Below are 21,404 nucleotides of genomic sequence, written 5' to 3'. Positions count from 1 at the left end.
AAGCTTGAAAAGCAATTCTTATCCTCAGAACCAATGTACTGTCATATTCTGGTGTTATTTAATAGTTTCAAATCCTTCATGTGCATTAATAGACTGAGCTCAGTGATAGTCAAAGATGATAAGCAGGTTACTGCAAGGATGTTTAAGTTTTTGAATTTATAATTTAATGTAATAATTTTTAAAAATCTATTTATTTCCATAATTATCTTATATCTGTGCTACAGTCCCCTTTATCCTTTTGTCATGGAAGCATTGCCTACTTCAGCATATCAGTATCACTGACTCTACAGTCTACAAATACCAAATTGAATTAGAAATTTTACAGTAGCTGCATTTTATGTATAATCTGATGTATGCACAGAAACTCTTGGAAATACCTTAATAAGACATTATTGATGCTACCGTACAAATTCTGTATCTTTTATTACAAAGTTGTTCTTTAAAACACTCATTACACTTTAAGAAGGTTTTTTATTTTAAATGAACCTGAGTAAAATAAAAATAAATTGGAAGGTTTTTAATTTATTTTTTCAACAGAAATTTATTCAACTGATCTAATCTAATTTTATTCTCCCAACTTTCTCTCCTCCTGCCCCTTCCTTTTCTTAAGACATTGACTCTTTATGGGCTATGAGCACCCTCCATTATCTCACCCAAGAAGCTCCTTGGTAGTCAGGATTAGGAACTTGGCCAGTTTGTGCCTAGAGACACTGAGGCCAATTGTCAATCTCTACTGCGCTGGCAGTATCAGCTAATTCACCATGGATGAGTGTTCAAATTCAGGATCTTCCTCAAACCCATTCTGTCTTCACTGATTTTACCTTGTTAGTCGTCCTCTTTCACCACTACGGTGGCAAATGTTCTTTCGATTATTGTCATTAAATGAAGACTGGTGATGATTACAATAGCAGGAGGCAGAGAAGAACTGCAGCAGAGTGTTTTGCTCACTTATTGCCTCAGTCACTTCAAAAAAGCACCGTGAAGTTCAGTTTACAACTTTGCAAAGTAGACTTCCGCTTATCAAAAAGCTTTCTCTACATTTTCTCTTTGTGCTCAGCAGTCTCTCTTGCTGCTTTTTTAACACAATCGTTTTCGAAGATATATTGGTGGTCATGTCTGTTCCTTTGGACCCTGCTGAAGTAGGATTTAAAAAAACCTCTGTACATTGTGGAGCAAGTCATTCCTCTGTTGAGATATCTCCACTGAATCTGTAATTGAAAGTCATATGGAGTTGCAGTGTGACATTGTTCTCTGGAAGTACTGTGATATAACAGGCAACTTTCTCACAGAGTTTAATTGGTTAATTAAATATTTACATAGTTTTACTGGCTCAAGAGTATTTAATTAAACCATCTGTATTGCTAACTAAATGTTTGCAAAGTAACTTTATATTAAATAAGAACATTTATGTAAATATCTTAGCAGATTCTCTGGATGTCCTAATGTGGTTTCATCCAATGAATTATTTTTGGAGTGTAGTCTCTATTGTTATGGAGGCAAACACAGTGGCTAATTTGCATATAGCAAGGTCTCAGAGCTAAATGGATGAATGGTCAGATAGCCAGAGGGATATGCTCTCTGGATTATTCTTCCAGCCTTTGGAATACTAGTCTGCTTACTAACCCCTGCATTACTGTACCTGTTTACTATATGAGATATATGTTTTGATTTTGACTTATTTTGAGAACCTGTGTTTATATTTAATGAGACAATTGGGGCTGGATATTTAGGTCCCATTGAGGGTGGGAACGGAGGCGGAGGAGGTGATGAAAATACCTGCGTCGGCCAGCATGCTAGTTTCCTGTCGCCATTCTCAGCACTGGCGAGTTTCACCAGGGCGGTGGGAGGGCAGTTCTGAGAACTCGCCCGATTCATTAATAAGTGTAAGTAAGGTCGTTAAAGAGCTCATTGAGGGCCATGTTGAGATTTTGATGGGGGTGCACTGGCTGCACGCTGGGTCAGGGGCAGACCTCATGCACGGAGGCGGATACGTAGTGGTGAGCCAGTCACAGCCGCCCCAACAAATTAGGTGGGCGGATAGAAGGGAGACTGGCTCAGAGGGTGACTCGGCCATACCCTCAGCATAAGCTGTATCACCTATGATGGAACCACCTTGAAATGACCGGGAACCAGTGCCGCAGGGGACTGCAACTCTCCAGGCAGATGGTCACAAAGATGTTTTCCCTAATCGTGAAAGACCTCACACCTAGCAGCCCTGCTCGCCGTGCCCTGCCAGTAGCTATCAAAGTCATTGGAGCCTTGAACTTCTTTGCCTCTGGCTCTTTCCAACAATCAGCTGCAGACCTTGGTGGTGTCTCACAATTGCTGCACACCGTTGAATCTCATAGGTCACTGATGCCCTCTTTGTGAGAGCTGGACAGTACATACAATTACAGATGCATGGGGCCTCGCAGACATAGAGGGCAGTGGGTTTTGCCTCCATCGCTAGATTCCCCCAGGTGCAGGGTGTCATCGATTACACCCATGTGGCCATCAAGGCACTGCCTGAGCACCCAGTAAGATTCAGCAACAGGAAGGGCTTCCATTTCCTCAATGGTCAACTGGTCTGTGACCACAACAAACGCTTCCTGCAAGTGTGTGCTCACTTTCTGACAGCTGCCATGACTCCTTCGTCCTCTGCCAGTCCAGACTGCCGCAGCTATTCACTCCCCCCCCCCCAAAATCCATGGATGGATTCTAGAGGACAAGAGATATCCCTTGAAGAGATGGCTATTCGCCCCTCTCTGATAAACCAAGGCAGAGACACAGAGGCTCTACAACTGAAGCCATCTGTTCACTAAGACAACCATTGAACAGGCCATCGAGCTTCTGAAAATGCAGTTCCAGTGCCTGGACCGGTTGGGTGGCACCCTGCTGTACACGCCTGCAAGAGTCTCATAAATTGTGGTGGCCTGCTGTGCTCTCCATAACTTGCTCCGCCAGAGAAGTGTGGACATTGAAGAAGGTGAAGCCTTGGATGGGCGCTGGAGGCGGAGGAAGAAAAGAAGGAGGAGGAAGATGCAGAACACAGAGGTGCCTTGTCTGCACAGGGTTTGGTCAGGCCCAGCACAGTGCTCGAGGGTCCTGCCAGGATGCCATCAATGTTAGGTATCATCTGATTCAAGCTCATTTCAGCTGAACCCCTCTGACACCAGAGAAACGACATGGCCTGGAAGTCACCTTGAACTGCCTGTGAGAACACTCCCATTGAAGATGCAGTCTGGAACAAATCAACCCTTACCACCAATGAAGGATGCACATCTGCCCAGAGGTTCCACTGTCACCGTTCATTGACCCTTGCTCCCCTTCACCACTTCATTCCTCTTCTCCTGTATCTCCATTAATAAAAGGAGGCTCACATGTCTGACTTCATGTGTCAATATCTACATGGTGCTCAAAAAGACAAGAAGTGCACAGTTGCAGGTGACTCCAGTGGCCCACTCAGTGCTCTGCCCAACGCGGTGGCATCCACTCTTGGCCACTTCTATGAGGTACTCCCCTTGTGGCCTCAGAGAAGGTGGAGACAGCCTGCTCATTTGTCTCTGCCTGTGACTTAGATGCACGTGGCGGTTATCCTCATTGTGGAGGTGCCAGTGTGTCATCTCCAGAGGCTGCTGCACCTGCATTATTGCAGGGTAGCCTCCATCACTGGGCCCTACTGCACAGATGCTCCCTCGGTCAGAGAGGCCAAGGAGGCCAATGATGATGCTGCCACCCCCTGAGGCTTGGCACCCTCATCCTCCTTGGTGACTGCCTCAGCCCTTGGCTTGTGCTCCAGATGGCTGGAGGGGACACCAGTTAGTATCCCTCCAAACATCTTTGTGCCATCAGTGCCACACTGGCCAAGGCATGCATTCTGTGCATCTCCCACAAGATCTGAGGCTTCCCAATACAGCTGAATCTTCAGCATGCTGTCTGACAGGCTGGATTGCAATGCATCCCCTTAATCCACACATTCCAGTTTCTATTAACCATCTCCACCATGGATGCCCATTTCACTTTCCCCAACTTGCTCGTGTTCCACGACCCTGGGCGATCTCCATGGCTCCCTCTTCCATGCTGGTGACAATGGGTAAGAAGCGAATACTTCTTCGTGCCTGAGCCCTTTCACAGGCATTGTGAGCCCATTTCTCCTGCAAGGACAAAAGAGGGAGAGAGAGGTAAAGCACTCCTGGCCTCAATGACCAATGTCAGTGGCTCATTTTCATAAGAAGCTGCATGTCTTACTGCTGGCAGGTCCTCAACAGCACTATGGCTCTGAGTCTCACAAACCTTATTGAGTTTTTCGAGAAGGTGACCAAACAGGTGGATGAGGGTAAAGCCGTGGATGTGGTGTATATGGATTTCAGTAAGGCGTTTGATAAGGTTCCCCATGGTAGGCTATTACAGAAAATACGGAAGTATGGGGTTGAAGGTGATTTAGAGCTTTGGATCAGAAATTGGCTAGCTGAAAGAAGACAGAGGGTGGTGGTTGATGGCAAATGTTCATCCTGGAGTTTAGTTACTAGTGGTGTACCACAAGGATCTGTTTTGGGGCCACTGCTGTTTGTCATTTTTATAAATGACCTGGAAGAGGGTGTAGAACGGTGGGTTAGTAAATTTGCGGATGACACGAAGGTCGGTAGAGTTGTGGATAGTGCCGAAGGATGTTGTAGGGTACAGAGGGACATAGATAGGCTGCAGAGCTGGGCTGAGAGATGGCAAATGGAGTTTAATGCGGAAAAGTGTGAGGTGATTCACTTTGGAAGGAGTAACAGGAATGCAGAGTACTGGGCTAATGGGAAGATTCTTGGTAGTGTAGATAAACAGAGAGATCTTGGTGTCCAGGTACATAAATCCCTGAAAGTTGCTACCCAGGTTAATAGGGCTGTTAAGAAGGCATATGGTGTGTTAGCTTTTATTAGTAGGGGGATTGAGTTTCGGAGCCACGAGGTCATGCTGCAGCTGTACAAAACTCTGGTGAGACCGCACCTGGAGTATTGCGTGCAGTTCTGGTCACCGCATTATAGGAAGGATGTGGAAGTTTTGGAAAGGGTGCAGAGGAGATTTACTAGGATGTTGCCTGGTATGGAGGGAAGGTCTTACGAGGAAAGGCTGAGGGACTTGAGGTTGTTTTCGTTGGAGAGAAGGAGGAGGAGAGGTGACTTAATAGAGACATATAAGATAATCAGAGGGTTAGATAGGGTGGATAGTGAGAGTCTTTTTCCTCGGATGGTGATGGCAAACGCGAGGGGACATAGCTTTAAGTTGAGGGGTGATAGATATAGGACAGATGTTAGAGGTAGTTTCTTTACTCAGAGAGTAGTAGGGGCGTGGAACACCCTGCCTGCAACAGTAGTAGACTCGCCAACTTTAAGGGCATTTAAATGGTCATTGGATAGACATATGGATGAAAAGGGAATAGTGTAGGACAGATGTTAGAGGTAGTTTCTTTACTCAGAGAGTAGTAGGGGCGTGGAACGCCCTGCCTGCAACAGTAGTAGACTCGCCAACTTTAAGGGCATTTAAATGGTCATTGGATAGACATATGGATGAAAATGGAATAGTGTAGGTCAGATGGTTTCACAGGTCGGCGCAACATCGAGGGCCGAAGGGCCTGTACTGCGCTGTAATGTTCTAATTCTAATTCTAATTCTAATTCTTGCTGAGGAGTAAGGAAGTGCTCTGGGCTCACATTCCTCCCATGTTCAGGAGCATCATGCACCCTCAGGCTCCTCAGTTGGTGTATCTGCTGAAGTTTGAATACCAGAGGCCTGCCCTGAGGGTCTGATGTTGCACTCACCTTGCCAGAGCAGATAAGGTCATTGAATCTCTTCCAGCACTGGACCCAGTTCCTCTGGCCCACACTCCATCTGCTAACTGTTGCTGTCATGTCTATCCAGGTGTGCTTGGTCTGGGAGGGTGGTCTTCTCCTGCCACCCTCCAGAAAGAGGGTCACCCTGCTGTCCTTCACTGCCACCAGGAAGACCTCTAGATCAGCATCCACAAAGCGAGGGGTAACCCTGCCCAGGTTCCAGCCCTCTGTCTTTCCTGCTCCATTAATCTAGCATGTTAATCTCTAAAATGGCAGTAATGGCTGCCATGGTGGATTTAAATTGAGCCCATTTTCTTTCAGTCCCACCTCTGTTCCTGCCCCCGCGGCCCTAATTAGCTGCCCAACCTGCCTTGCAGCCAATAAACAGTCCGTCCGCATGAAAATCAGGGACTGTGACTACTTCCCCCCCGCCCCCCATCAGAGGTGGAATCAGAGTCCGGAAGTAATCCTAATGCCCGTTTCCCACCCCCGGAAGGAAAATCGTGCCCCCGGTTGTGTGTGGATGTGCATGTATACATTTCTTACAATAGTATAAAAATGCAAAGTCAGAGGAGAAAAATAAAGATAGATGCTGATGTTTTGATCAAAACCAAGCATGATTTAGGTATTTTTGGATTTGAAGTATTGCTTTTCCATATTTTATCAATTTTCTATATCGAAAGACAAGTTGCTGAGGTGAATTAAGTAGAATATTATAAAATTCTTTTCAAAGAACGCCATCAAAGTCTTATAATAAATGTAATCACAGTGCAGAGTTTATGGCACCACTACTGCTTGGACCTGTCGTGCAGATTGCTGATCTTGAGTTATAAAATAGTTGATTCATTTAAATAAAATAATCCACAACCCCACTACACTTTGCATGACACACTGAAAATGTGCAGGGCTCAGGGTGGAATATCTTTCAACATCCTCTCTCAAGTACTGGGAACATCCATCATGTGGAATTGGCTCCAAATCTGCAAAAAAGCAGATTTATCACACAGAGATAAAACATCATCATTATAAGATGACACTTTGGAGTTGCTTCTGCAGAAGGTGTTACAGAGAAGGGTGGATTTTCTTTTAGAGTGAAGGGCACCCTCTAGTCAAGAGTACTTATCAGAATAGCCTGGAGGAAAGTGGCACAGACTTTCAATGCTGTTTCAGCCATCCGCTGAATCTGGAAGTAAGTGAGGAAGAAAGCTTGGTCAAAATAATGGATCAATAGAAAGCATTTTCTCTATGCATTGGCATACCTATGAAATGTGGCAATAACCAAGCCCCAAGCATGCTCCCCAATGAAGGCACCTATGTGCTGCATGTTTGTACACTCACATAAGGTAACTGCTAGTCTGGGCACTTGGGTAACATTCATATTTCACACTTGTTATCCCAAAATATATTCCTTTTCTATCTGTGTGCAGCAACAAGTCACACATAATCAGCACATGCAGGCAGGGGGTTAGCTAAGGTGTGACCCATGACTCCTTATGAGGAGAGGATTCTGGAGATTTGGGCATAGAAGGTTTCAGGAAGGGAGGGGGGAGGTTAGAGATCTATCTATCCAAACTCACAGCTAGTTTCTTCCTTTATTTTCATTATTTCCATATTCAACCACTCACTCACTTCTCACACAGAAACACGCTGCAGAACTGCAGCAAAATAATGAATGTTTATTTCAAAGGTGGCCTTACTATCGGCATTCTAAAATATGTGCTTCTCCCAATCCAAGAGGAGGAGGTGGCTGAACCCGGTGAGTTCCTCAAACGAGTGTCTCACAGCAGCCTGCAGCACTCACTTTCCACAGTGACAAGCACAACTGCAGATATCTGCGCCAAAGGGAAACAAGGTCGTGAGTTTAAAGGAGTGAAGCACAGAGAATGAATTAGGACGAGCATATGTAGGTGAAATTGGAAGAGATGCAACCTGCTACCCAGAGGGCCAGCAATTGTTGAGTCCATGGATTCAGACCTCACAGGGCCTGTCTACATACATAGTTTGATAGCTGTGTAGTAGCAACTTGTTGTTAACCATTACCCAGTTTTATGATACTGCCCCAGGGCGACTACTTCTGGATCAGGAAAGTGTAATTTTCCATGTACCTGAGAAAAGTTTTACTATTGAGAGTTTCAGTCTTCTTTAGCCCTAGAGCCTGAATTTATACGCTTTAAGGGCATGGCTTTCCACTGCCACTGCTTAATATCATTGCATTCCTGCATATTCTAAAAGTCATTGATAGCAGACACGTGGTCATTCTGCAGCCCAGTCTGTGCATTAGAGCATCATGTGGCTGACTTGTATAAGAAGCACGTAGAATTGATGGACAGGAAAAGGCCGGCTGCTCCATCGAACCTGGCCCACACAGTTATGATGCCTAGCTACCCCAACCATAAGCTTCCATGGGAGATGCAATAAAAAAGAGTTTTTAAAACCTATTGCCAATTTAGGGAGAAAAATATCTGGGAAATTCCCCTTCACACTCCTAAGGAAATAAAAACTTGTCCAGAAGACCACATTGACTGTCCTTTATGTTACTTAGTATCTCGCCCAATGTTCTTTCTAAGCTACACAGCTGCGCAGCCATGCACAAGTTGGCCCCTTTAAGGTTCTGAATGTGTAAGGCCATGCAAAAAGTTTAAAGAGCCCGCACACTTAACCAAAACGCCCGTGCACTACAAAAAAATAATTAAAGGATACTTTGGTCTCCCACCACCCCACACTTTTGTAGGTTTTGATTTCCACCCCAGCCAGGAACTGGTTGAGCTCCCTTTTCAAGGTATACGGCGATTCCACACTCAGTGCTCTGGGCAGCAATTTGTTCCTAGATTTAGGTTTGTTAAAACAAAGAACATCTAATCTGACATCTAACCTATGTGTTGTAGAAAAATCTAACTACTCTTCAGTCCACGGGATTAAAGCAAATAAAGACTTTATTTCAAGCATATGCAAGGGAGAAGCTTCTGGTAACTCAAAGAACTTCTCAATGATACAGAGTTTACAGCACACATTTATAGGATACAATAGTCATTACTCATTGATCACATACCAGGTTTTCGACTTGATCAATGAGCTGGATTGTATGGCCCCCAACAAATGTTTCCTGTTATCTCAGCCCCCATCCTTGACACTGCTAGTTCCCATGATTTATTGTTGCTTGGCTAGTCTCTAATTTCCCCTTATCTCTTTTCTTAGTGAAGCAAGGACAGCATGTTTACACAGGCTGTTTGAGGCAATTAAGTACTGAGTTGTACAATCCCAGAATAATGGTCAAGTATCCCAACTGGCCAAAGGGTCCCTCAGAACTACAATGTTTCTTCTAAGATTATTAATGCATTCTAATGCTAAATCTACTAATATTGACCCTTTGGCCCCACATCATGTGCAAAACCTATAAGAACAACCATAGTTCTGCCTAACCTATCTAATCAAAATGATCTATCTGTACAAATATGGTCCAGTCCCTTCATTATTTTAAACATTTTGAATCAAATGTCAGGTTGTATTACAATGATTTTATGCGTGCAGCCTTTGAAGAGGTGAGTGTTTCCATTATAAATTCCAGCTGAATGTGTGCCTTGCTGGAGTATGGGCATACATAATAAGCAGTGAAAGAGCTGTAAGGTTGTGTCAGACCTGGGCCATGTCCAATAGTAATTAGTACAGATCCCAGGAGCTTGGTCCAGAGAGAAGCTGGTAGGCATTACACTCACTGCTTGTCACACTAGGACCAGAAAGTTTACCCTAATAATTCTTGACTAAACAGTTCTCATAAACCATCAATTCTTGTAACTTGTACAGGAAATGAATCAATACCTGAGCAAATGGTAGCTGTAAATGAACATTCCAAATAAAAATGCCCTGGTGTGTGTCTTAATACTGTAGTTCTATTGTATGTATGATCAATATTTAAGTCTAGAAATTACGTTGTTAATATTAGCAAGCAAACTTTCAATGTCTTCATATACGACAATCCTCCACTATAGCTTAATTCTTACATTAAAATTGCAGACAAATGAATGCCATAATAAGCATTCATCTACTGCAAACTGCATTAGTGTTTCTAGGTCTCAGCTCCATTCTACTGATTCCAGTGTACGTCTGGCTATTAAGTTTCACATCCAATCGATCATCCTGCTTTGTTTCATGGTTTTTTTTTACCTGATACTATTTAATCAGCATCACAAGAATACAGTGTACTTCATGTTAACATTGGAATGGCTGCATAAGAGATGAGTAAAAATGGAACAGTGGAATCAATATGGTTCCATACCATCAATTAGAAAACAAGTCAAAACTGTCATGCAGGCCCCCACCTGCCAAGAATGAGGCACAGATATTTTGACACATGGGCATTAAATTTTAAAATTGTTGCTGGGAAGAAAAGAAGGCCTGTTACAAGAGGTTGACAAGCCCCTGACTGGAAAGCCATTTGCATAGTAACAGACAGTGCTTGGAAAGGATAAAGAGGTCACTTCCTGCTCCAATTTAATCCACAATGGACTTTTGATTACCAGGTGTTGAAGGTGCAGAAGCTATCATTCCAGGTAACTGCTAAAATGGCCAAATATACAAACAGATGTGGTCAGACCAGTTTAGTCACATGACTAACTGGTTGTTGGAATTTTTTTTAATTTGACCTTGCCACAGAGTTTTAAAACTCAGAAAGCTATTTGTTCCTGCACTGAGAGCATCTTTCTCCTGTCTGCTCCCATCTCTTTCTCATGGAACTGAAGACCCATTGAAGACACATGAACCCCAAAAGATAAAAGTCTCCAACAGTGAACAAGGTTTAAGAAGATTACTGGGCCCCAATGAAAAGTAATAATTACCTACAAAAGGGCGACAGTGAGCTCGAAGCACAGTAACAAGAAACCCTTCTGATATTGTCTCAAACCTCTCTATTTTTTCTTCTGCTCTTTTCTGTCTCTATTTGCATGTGCGTAGCGTGTATGCATGCCAATGTGAGGCGCATATCCGTAGGCATTAACCAAATTAGAGTTTTAGTAAATTTCACTTTTCTTCTTTAAACCTAAGAAAGCCTGGTGTGCTCATTTTTCTGCCTTATAATTGGAAAGCGGGAACAAGGATTCACCAAGGGGGAGCTAAAAACCGTGTGTCTAAAAATTAAATCCTGTTATAATAAGACCAGGTGAAGGCTGAAAAGGACCCCTAGATACCTTTCTCACTTGGTTGTAACAACACACTTTTCTAATATTTCAAGTTTTCAGGTTGCGTACATTAAACTAGTTCAGTGGCACTGAAATATTAAGATTATTGACCCTTTTATAGGCATTTATTTACTTTACTTGGGGTGTATGGGGTGTTCAGATAGAGGTAGTACCCTTATAATAAAAGCAAAATACTGCGGATGCTGGAAATCTGAATTAAAAACAAGAAATGCTGGAAATACTCAGCAGGTCTGGCAGCGGCTGTGGAGAGGGAAGCAGAGTTAACGTTTCAGGTCAGTGACCCTTCTTCAGAACAAGGTCTTTTCAGTCTGCTGCATCCAATTTGTAGGATGAACTGGAATCACTGTTCCTCATCTACACCCAGCTCTCACTGCTGGCTCCAAATGCCACACCCCGGTACACCGTCTCAGCTGACGGGCAAAATGTATTGAGGGGAGAAATGATGACCATGACACCACCTGGGCGGATGTCTTTCTTGATAAAGGGGGAATGGATTCCGAGAGGCTCAAGTGACCTTCAAGTTCTGGACCAAAGGCATACCACACCATATTACGTGGGCTACGATTGTTGGTATACCAACTATGGATACAATAGCAAGGGAAAGAGGGTCCCTTCAAGCCTTAGTCGGCAGCCCACCTAGGAGAGGGAAACTCTGAATCCAAACCTACAACTTGGAGACCTCGTTGCCATCGTCCCAGTTCACTGGACCATGACAGATGAGCTCCAGGCTTAAAGGGTGGGTTCAGTCAGCCAAAACTGTACTTCACCTTAAAGCACCACTGCGCAGGCAGGAAGGAAATTCATCCACCCCAACTATAACTCAACAAATAAGTCCTGTAGTGACAAGAAAGGGACGAAAATGGCAGGTGCAAGATGGCACTGGCAGTCGCAGTTCCAATCCAACATGCAGGCGGCTCAGGATATTGTTTATTTTGATGTCGACCTAGAGACGATGTCATCACCCGGTAGCACCCTGAGCAACCAAGCAGCCTTTTTGAAGGACAGCACTGCTTGCTCCTGAATTGGAGAGGGGCCTAGAAAAAGTGGCCTAAACAAATGCTCATCTCCCTACCACGCAGTTGGCTTGCCGCAGTCAACGGGCATCTCTTAATGTGCTCAAACTACAACAGAGAAGGAAATGCGAACTCCTAACCTTGCTTCAAAAGGTGGGAAAAGAAGAAAAATGCTGAAACTTGCCGGCTGGAATGTGAGAACAATGTTTGACTCTGGTGACAACAGCCACCCCCCCAACGATGCTCAGCCCTGGTGGCCCATGAACTAGCCAGAGTAGACATTGATATAGTGGCCCTGAGTGAGGTCTGCTTCTCAGAGCAAGGCAGCCTAACAGAACACAACGCTGGCTACACCCTCTATTGGTCAGGTAGACCTCAAGGTGAACAACGCCTCTTCGGTGTCGGCTTCATGGTGAAAAAGACTGTCGCCACTAAACTTTCAAGCCTGCCAATCGGCCACTCCAATAGCATCATGTCCGTGCGCCTACCCCTCCAAGACCAGCAGCATGGAGTCCTCATCAGTGTTTATGCTCCAAACCTGAAGGCTAACCCAGCTGACAAAGATAAGTTCTACACAGATCTCCGTGAACTCATCCAGATTGCCGCTCCTGAGGACAAAATTGTCGTCCTTGGCGATTTCAACGTCAGAGTGGGCCGTGATAGCCTGGCATGGAAAGGAGTGCTCGGAAGCCATGGAGTTGGAAACTGTAATGAAAATGGATGTTTACTCTTGGAACTCTGTGCAGAAAAGCAGCAGTTCATAACCAACACCTTCTTTCAACAAAAAGATTGCTTCAAGACCACATGGATGCATCCCCGCTCTAAACACTGGCACCTGACAGATTACATCTTGGTGCACCAGTGTAACCTAAAGGACATCCTGCAAACTAGAGTCATGCCCAGTGCTGACTGTCATACAGACCACCAGCTCATTCGTTCAAAGCTGAACTTTCACTTCAAGCCCAAGTCCAAGAACAGGCCTAGAGACAGCCCATCAAAGAAATTTCGAGTCAGCAACCTGCAAACCTCATCTTGCAGGGATATCAAGCAGCCTTACAGATTAGACTGGAACATTCTGATCTCACTGCTGATTCAACTCCAGAAGAACTCTGGGAACACATCAAAGCTGCAGTACTGGATACTTCCAATGAAGTCATCACACCCATCACCAAGAAAAATAGGGACTGGTTTGAAGAAAATAACAAGGAAATTCAAGCTAAAAATAAAAAAGTCAGCTTATCAGGCTCACCTGGCCAGCCAAGAGAAAAAGACAGCCTATCGTCAAGCATGCAGCACCCTTCAATGTAAATTGAGGAACATCCAAAATGACTGATGGATTGCACTTGCGGAAAAAACGTAACTGTACGCTGTTACTGGCAACATAAGAAGTTTCTATGAAGCACTAAAATCTGTCTATGGACCAGCATATCAAACCCAAAACCCCCTGAGGAGCACCGATGGCAAAACCCTATACACCGACAAGGAGTCAGTCCTGGATCGCTGGTCGGAACACTTTGGAACTCTCTTCAGCGCCAAGTGCACAGTGCATGATACTGCCAGCAATCACATTCAACAAGCCTGTCAATGAAGAACTGGATGAGAGCCCAACTCTGGAGGAAACTGTGACCGCCATGAAGAACAACAAAGTCCCCGGAGCCGATGGAATTCCACCCAAAGTCTTGAAGCATGGTGGCCCTGCCCTATACACCAAGCTCCATGAGTTTATCACAGCCTGCTGGGAACAGGGCAGGATTCCATGGGATCTTCGTGATGTCATTATCATCACCTTGTACAAAAACAAAGGAGAAAAACCAGACTGCTGCAACTACCGTGGGACCACCTCCTTTCTATTGCTGGGAAGATCCTGGTTAGAATACTTCTGAACAGGCTTGTGCCTACCATTGCAGACGAAAACCTCCCAGAGAGACAGTGTGGTTTCAGAACAAACAGAGGCACCACAGACATGGTATTTGCACTCAGACAATTACAAGAAAAGCATTGTGAGAAAAACAAAGGCCTGTACGTCACTTTTGTAGACTTCACCAAGGCATTCAACATGATGAGCAGAGGTGGACTTTGGCAAATCCTTGAAAAACTTGGATGCCCACCCAGGTTCCTGGCCATGGTTCATGGAAGTTTCATGGAAATCAGTAGAGACAAGTCAAGCAAAACAGTGACCTCTCAAGTTCCTTCTGTAACTCCAATGGGGTGAAGCAGGGATGTGTGCTGGTCCCGACCCTATTCACCATCTTTTTCAGCATGATGCTGCAGCAGGCAATGCAAGACCTTAAGGAGGGAGATTATGTACGCTTCCGGAATGAGGGAGGCTTTTTCAACCTCAGGCTCACGAAGACACAAGAAAAACTCATCCTTGAACTTCTTTTCGCTAATGATTGTTCTGTCCTGGCCCACAGTTAGTCAGACCTGCAATGTATAAAAACATATTTTTCCAAGGCAGCACAACTCTTTGGACTAAAAATCAGTTTTGAAAAAACTGAAGTCCTGCATCAGCCTGCACCCCAAGAAGAATATAGACCACCAAGCATTGTCATCGAGGGAACTGAGCTGAATGCCGTCAAGAAATTTACTTATTTGGGGAGTGTCATCTCGTTTGATGCCACCATAGACAAGGAAGTGGACAATAGGCTCTCAAAAGAAAACAGTACATTTGGCAGACTCTACATATGTGTATGGAGCAACCACAGCCTCAGAGCACAGACCAAGCTCAAAGTGTACAAAGCCATAGTCCTCACCACCCTTCTGTATGGTGCTATGTCATGGGTCCTATACCGCCGTCATGTACACCTTCTAGAGCGCTTCCATCAGCACTGCCTCCGCAACATCCTCAAGATCCGCTGGCAGGACCGCATCTCAAACATTGAAGTCCTGGAAACAGCCAACACCATCAGCACCAAGTCCATCCTTCTGCAAAATCAACTGCGTTTGGCGGGTCACGTTGCCCAGATGGACGACAGTCGCCTGCCCAGGATCGTGTTGTATGGAGAGCTGACTATGGGTAAAAGGAACAGAGGGGCCCCATGCAAACGTGTCAAGGACTCCCTGAAGAAGTCCCTCTCTGTGTGCCACATCGACCATTGCCAGTGGGAAGCATAGGCTATAGATTGTGATGCCTGGAGATGCTACATCAGGAGGGCTACAGACACCTTTGAGACTGAGCGAAGAACCAGCATGATAGAGAAAAGGAGAAGAATGATAGATCCAATTGCCCCCAACAACGATTACACCTTCACTTGTACCCACTTGTGACAGAATCTGCCGGTCATGGATAGGCCTGACTAGCCACCAGCAGGCCTGCAACAGATGTTTATAACCTTGCGAAAATCTTTGTCCGCGAAGAAATGCCAAGAGATTTACTTTACTTGCTGTTGTTCTGGTACCATCTTGACTAATAAAAATCTTGTAGTCTTAGAGAATTTCAGACAGCATTGAAAATTCTGGGAATTGTAGGGATGGGTGTTTCTTGTGGGGCACTATTGGCAAAATGTATCCAGAATGCTCTGGACAGTGTGCCAGCTTTGCCGAGATGACGTTGCACTCAAGTTCCTACACAAACCTATTAGTGTAAGCCTGTAAGTAAAATCTCCTATGAATCAGCGCAATTGAACAGTGGAATCAATCGTAATCATTTAGTGACTGGAACAGAGCATCCTCCAGCATCACAAAAAGGAGTTAAATTACCATTCTTCAACTTTTTTAACTAATTGATCAGGAGCAAAGCAGGGCAGATCAATTGACTGATTTAATATGTTTGGCCTTATTTTTTTATTTGGCTTTAATTGACTGTTGGTCACTGCTGGTCAGGTGATTAAGGGTTGATACTTGTGACCACGGGTGACTGCATGCCCGTGTTTCTCAGTGTAGTATGATGAAGACCTCTGAATGAGCACAAACATGGAAACTTACCTTTCTGCAGTGGGGACTGCTCAGGTAAAGGGACTTTTGAACCTGTGTAAAAGATCACGGGTACTCCAGCATAAAGTGGATATGGCGCAACTCAATTACGCTTAAAGTTCTATGATCGTTTGTGCTATTTCATTTGATTGTGCCTGGATGAAACTGATATCTGGGTGGAAATCATGCAGAAACTCCAGTTCAATACTAATTATTGATGAAATACAATTCCAAATTTACTCGAAAATTGTTGGAAGGATCCTGAGAGATACTGGGGTGGACTTTCTTCCCAAGTGGACTTTAGCATCTCTCAATGTTTAAGTGATACTGTACACAGGTACACTGGTGGTCCAACAAAACCTGATCTCAGAAAACTTTCACAATGCTGAAACTATATGGTGATTTCAGCTGTATCGGCTGAAATAGTTGCAGGGATCACTGCACTCCTGTGGGATTGCTTAGGAATTATCAAGGAGTTGAGTAACAATGGAATGAAAATCAGGCAAGTTCCAGCGGGTCTGTAGCTTGCATGCCTTGGCAGTTAAACAGTTAATCAGTAAACCACTGTCTGGCATCAATTGAAAAATTCAGGAAGCATGTTGAAAAACTATTAGAACAGCTCATCATTCTTTAAAGATCAATAACTTTTCCAAACCACAAACTAATATGAATAAAGTCAATATTGTCATGTAGCATGAAACTCATGAAGTCCAGTGAAATTTGATTTTTACTTTATTGATTTCATCCATACAAGCTAATAACTATCACTGAATGTGTTTCTACTTTGGATACAGTACATGTTACCAACATGAAATATGTTCGGGATAAAGCACTCAGAGACCAGGTGGGGAATTTTATGTTCTCCCCGCAACGGGTTTGGAGACAGGGAGAGCATGTAGTCGAGTGGGATGGTGGCGAGGGGGACCCGCCACCTTCCCACCTCTGCTGAAATTAAGCCTGGGGTAGGAAAGCCTCTGAACAGCCTTCCCACCCCGCTGCCAATTGAGGCCCTTAATTGGGCAATTAAAGCCCAATTGAGGGCCTCATCCCGCCACTGCGGGCGGGCCTATTGCCGCATGGGGAGCAGAGCAAGAAAAACTGTGTGGCTTGCTTAAAAGGCACAGTGCCTGAATGAGGGACCCAGAATCCAGAAGGGGGTGGGCTTGCTGAGAGCCATCCCTGCCCTTGCTGCCGATCCCCATACACCCCCCTCCCCCATGAGCCAGCAGTTGGCCAGTAGCTCTCAGAGGATGGGACTTCTGTCCCCGGGGTCCTTGATCCTGTGGGAGGCCTGCCGCTGTCCAGTTAAGTGCCTAATTAGCCCTTGATTCGACAGGCCTCCCACAGAAGGGGCAACGTGGGGTTCTCATCAGTGCTTTTGCTGGAAGTTGAGACTCCTGTTGCCTGGATAAAATCCTGGCCCAGATATAACTTCCCCTACTCTATCCCAGTAATGTACCTTAGACAAGCTACCTCTGCTGTTGTATTTTGGTAACAAAAATTAAAATGCCATGCTATAATCCAACCATAAGTATGTTTTTGTAAAAGCACTCTAAACAGATCTACATACTTTATGTCGCTAAAGGTGAAAAATTGGAAATCTTATAATCCAGCAGCTGATTTGCTGCCCCTGGAATCTGGCCAGGAAATCATGGCCACCCAACTCCTTGATGATTATCACAATGAGGATCCCAACTGGGTTTGGTACTGACTCTGTGTTGCATTAGCTTAGTGGTTATGCTACTGAACTGGTAACCTAGAGTTTGTGAGTTTAAATTCCATTATGGCAAATTGTGAAATTGACTTTACTAAATCTGGTAATTTGTGAATTGGCGACAGAAAATTATCATCAAAGCTGCTGGATTGTTGTAAAAACCAACTGGTCCACTGATGTCCATCAGGGTAGAGGACCAGCCTCGTCTGGTCTACAAGCAACAAAGTCTGATACAATGTGCTTGACTCTCAATGTAGGAATGCGCAATAACTGTAGGTTTGTCAGTGTTTCCCACATCCGAAGAACATGTTAGATTATGAATTTCCACCCACAGCACAAGGTGTGGTTCTATAGAGAAGTAACAGCATTAGGTAGGAACTGCACTGAGACTGACAGTGAAAGATGATTAATCAGGCAGACTGGGAAAGTGGGGTTTGGATGGGGAGAATCATTTTGTTTCAGTGTAGAGAAGGTGTTTGATATGTGCAGTGGCATATATACAACTATGTGCACTTTGTAACCCTTTCAGGTAGCAAATTAAGCATTGCAGTGGGTGTTCATGCTTGGAGATTCTGCTCCTGATGTTCTTCTTGCTTCCAGTATTGTCTGCAGTTCATCTCTGAGACTGTTGCCTCACTCTGAGAGAAAGATTTCTGCTGTGCAGTGCCCATGGGAATTTTCATTTTCCAATACTTCTTACCTAGATCAGAAATTGCCAAGTGCAATAGAGTTTAGTTCTACAGCAACAGCATTAGAGTCTGGCCTGGCAGTAAATAGGGAATCCCTCCTGTGGGTCGGAGAAGTGGAATGAAAAGTACTCAAGTATTTTATTTTCTAACTAAAACAACTTTTTATGAATTTAAAATTACATTTGAAACTCACTGACAAAATAGTGAATGATTAATTCAGAAAGGGCGATAGCAGTTACAACCTCCAATGAAACATAATAGAAGACGATATTTATTAACTTGTAACTTCAACAATCCCAAAGTCCCAGTGTGTAGTTGTGCTGAATGGGAGCACAATTTCTGACAGTCAGCATCAAAGTCTTCTTTTGTACGACCGGAAAAGCATATAATGGGATGTCTAGTTTGGTTATCCATTTGGTGGCCTCCTGAAATGTCAAGTGGAGAAAGGAGTGCCTCCCATAACAAATCTTAGTGGGCAGGTTGATATGATGTGTTTCATGGTCTAGGACTGTTGGCCATAATTGTATTTCTAGTCGTCCCTCCTCTTCCACTTATAGAGTAAGTGGCCACATTGTCCATACCCTGTACAGATTCGGTCAGCACTGTCCACTATTTTCAAGGGAGGTTGAAGCCAGGCACCTCTGTTAATGGGCAAGTGATGAGATTTTGGTTTATTATGCTGCATGCAGCCCACGATTTTGTCTCTCTGGATAGTAGGTTGGTCCCAGCTCCTGTTACCTAGAATGACCGACATGATTGTATGTGCTTTCTGGCTAGGTTTTTCAAGTCTTTGCGAATGGGAAGCTAACTAACGCTCATGGCTTTCTCCATCTCACAGAACACATTGGCGCTGTGGTGAATGGCAGACAGGGCAATGTTGGACAAAACTAGGAGCCACTCAGTTAGAGAGGACTTAAGCATCCTTGACACTGTCCTCATAGCAGTGTTTAGCTGCACGTCCACAATCTTTGTCTGGTATCTGCAGGACCATGAGGCAGAGCAGTACTCTACAGAAGAGTAGACTAGGGCCACTGTTGTGTGTTCTGGTTGTGTGTGAGGCCTTATCTTCAACCACATTCCCTTTGAGCTCTGAAAATGAAGGAGCATTCAATTTATGCTCAGACCTCTACATTAAGCATGTTGTATCAGAATCAAACATTTCAAGATTTGCTATAGCCTGAGTTAGATGCAGACTAAACCCATCTCTCCATACCCTACCAATATACCTCAACCCAACCTCAGAAGAGTGTTCCTTGTTGAGCATGGGTACTATTTCCTTTTTCTTCACCAACTAATCTCTGGGCTCTGAGTGAGGCTGTATTGTCATGCCAAATGGCTATGTTTCGTTTGTGCAATCAGTCACATAGGCATTGGATAACTACACATTGAAATTTATTTGATTCTTGTAGTGCAAGAAGTAAGAATCTTTTCAGCTTATCAGTCCAGGCTCGATTCAAAACCAGGCCCCAAATAAGAAAGGATCAGTGGTCCAATTTACTGCATCATGCCACTCTCTCTAATAGCTATGTTATTCAAAGAAATCAAAGATGTCTGAAAGTGTATTACATAATCTTACTTTTAAATGATATAAAATATTCAAGTTTCTCCTCCACAGTTTATGACATCTTTACAACCCTTCAACTATGAAGCAATCTTTTACATCAAATGTTTTAATACCCACATTAAATTGGTTCAAGCAACTAAAGAGACCAGCTACTAAATCCTCTGGACTTTCTAAGATTTTTTGGCATGAAATGTAGATTTGTAACTACCTGCTTCTGCAAAACCAATTCTAGAGAGGAGGGGAAACATAAGACAACATTGCGGAGAGGGGAAAGGACAAGTTATTGTGCAGATCCAAAAATGAATTTAGTATCTCTACCAATGGTTATGGCTGGATACATTTTTCAGAAAAATTACACATTTTATTTTCCTCTGTTAGAACCATAGGTAGTGTTGCTATAACGGGAAATTGGCTTAAAAAATGGCAGCTCGATATCCCTCGATATAGAGTTTTCAGGCATGATAGAGAGGGAGATAAAAAAAAGAGGGGGTGTAGCATCTTTGCTACAGCTTTGAGGAGGGATGATATGCTAAATGAATCATCAAACAAGGCCATATGTGTGGAGCTCAGAAATAAAAAGGGGGCAGCTACAGCCACGGGGGAGATGCCAGAGGACTGGAGAACAGCTAATGTGGTCCCACTATTTAAGAAAGGTTGTAGAGATAAGCCAGGGAACTACAGACCAGTGAGTCTCACGTCAGTGGGAGGGAAACTATTGGAGAAAATTCTGAAGGAGAGAATCTATCACTACTTGGAGAGGCAAAATTTGATTAGGAATAGTCAGTATGGCTTTGTCAGAGGGAGGTCATGCCTAACAAATTTGATTGAATTTTTTGAACATGTGGCCAGGTGTGTAGATGAGGGTAGTGCAGTTGATGTAGTTTACATGGATTTCAGCAAAGCCTTTGACAAGGTCCCACATGGGAGACTTATCAAGAAAGCAAATGCACATGGGATACAAGGTAACTTGATAAGGTGGATTCAAAATTGGCTTAGCTGTAGGAGACAGAGAGTGATGACAGATGGCTGTTTTAGTGACTGGAAGCCAGTGTCCAGTGGCGTACCACAGGGATCTGTGCTGGGTCCCCTATTGTTTGTCATTTATATAAACGACATAGATGACTATGTGGGGTTAGGATCAGTAAGTTCGCGGATGACACAAAGATTGGCCGTGTGTTAACAGTGAAGTGGAGTATCTTAGGTTACAGGAAGATATAGACGGGATGGTCAAATGGGAAGAAAAGTGGCGGATGGAATTTAACGCTGAAAAGTGTGAGGTGATACACTTTGGAAGGAGTAATGTGACACGGAAGTATTCAATGAATGGCCTGACACTGGGAACTTCCGAGGAACAAAGGGACCTTGGCGTGTTTGTCCATAGATCTCTGAAGGCAGAAGGGCAGGTTAATAGGGTGGTGAAAAAGGCATATGGGATACTTGCCTTTATCAATCGAGGCATAGATTACAAAAGCAGGGAGGTCATGTTGGAGTTGTACAGAACTTTGGTCAGGTCACAGCTGGAGTAC

General features: G+C 44.1%; 1 protein-coding gene across 6 annotated transcripts in view; it reads left to right on the top strand.

Moving 5' to 3' along the window:
* Positions 1-21,404, top strand: part of LOC137351682 (leucine-rich repeat and immunoglobulin-like domain-containing nogo receptor-interacting protein 2) — a 192,576-nt gene that overhangs the window by 115,592 nt on the left and 55,580 nt on the right. The gene's annotated exons all lie outside the window — the stretch shown is intronic.

The sequence above is a fragment of the Heterodontus francisci genome, chromosome 36, assembly GCF_036365525.1.
Source record: "Heterodontus francisci isolate sHetFra1 chromosome 36, sHetFra1.hap1, whole genome shotgun sequence".
Classification (NCBI taxonomy): Eukaryota; Metazoa; Chordata; class Chondrichthyes; order Heterodontiformes; family Heterodontidae; genus Heterodontus; species Heterodontus francisci.
The sequence above is the reverse complement of the archived record's forward strand: the minus strand, read 5'-3'. Positions and strand labels throughout refer to the sequence as shown.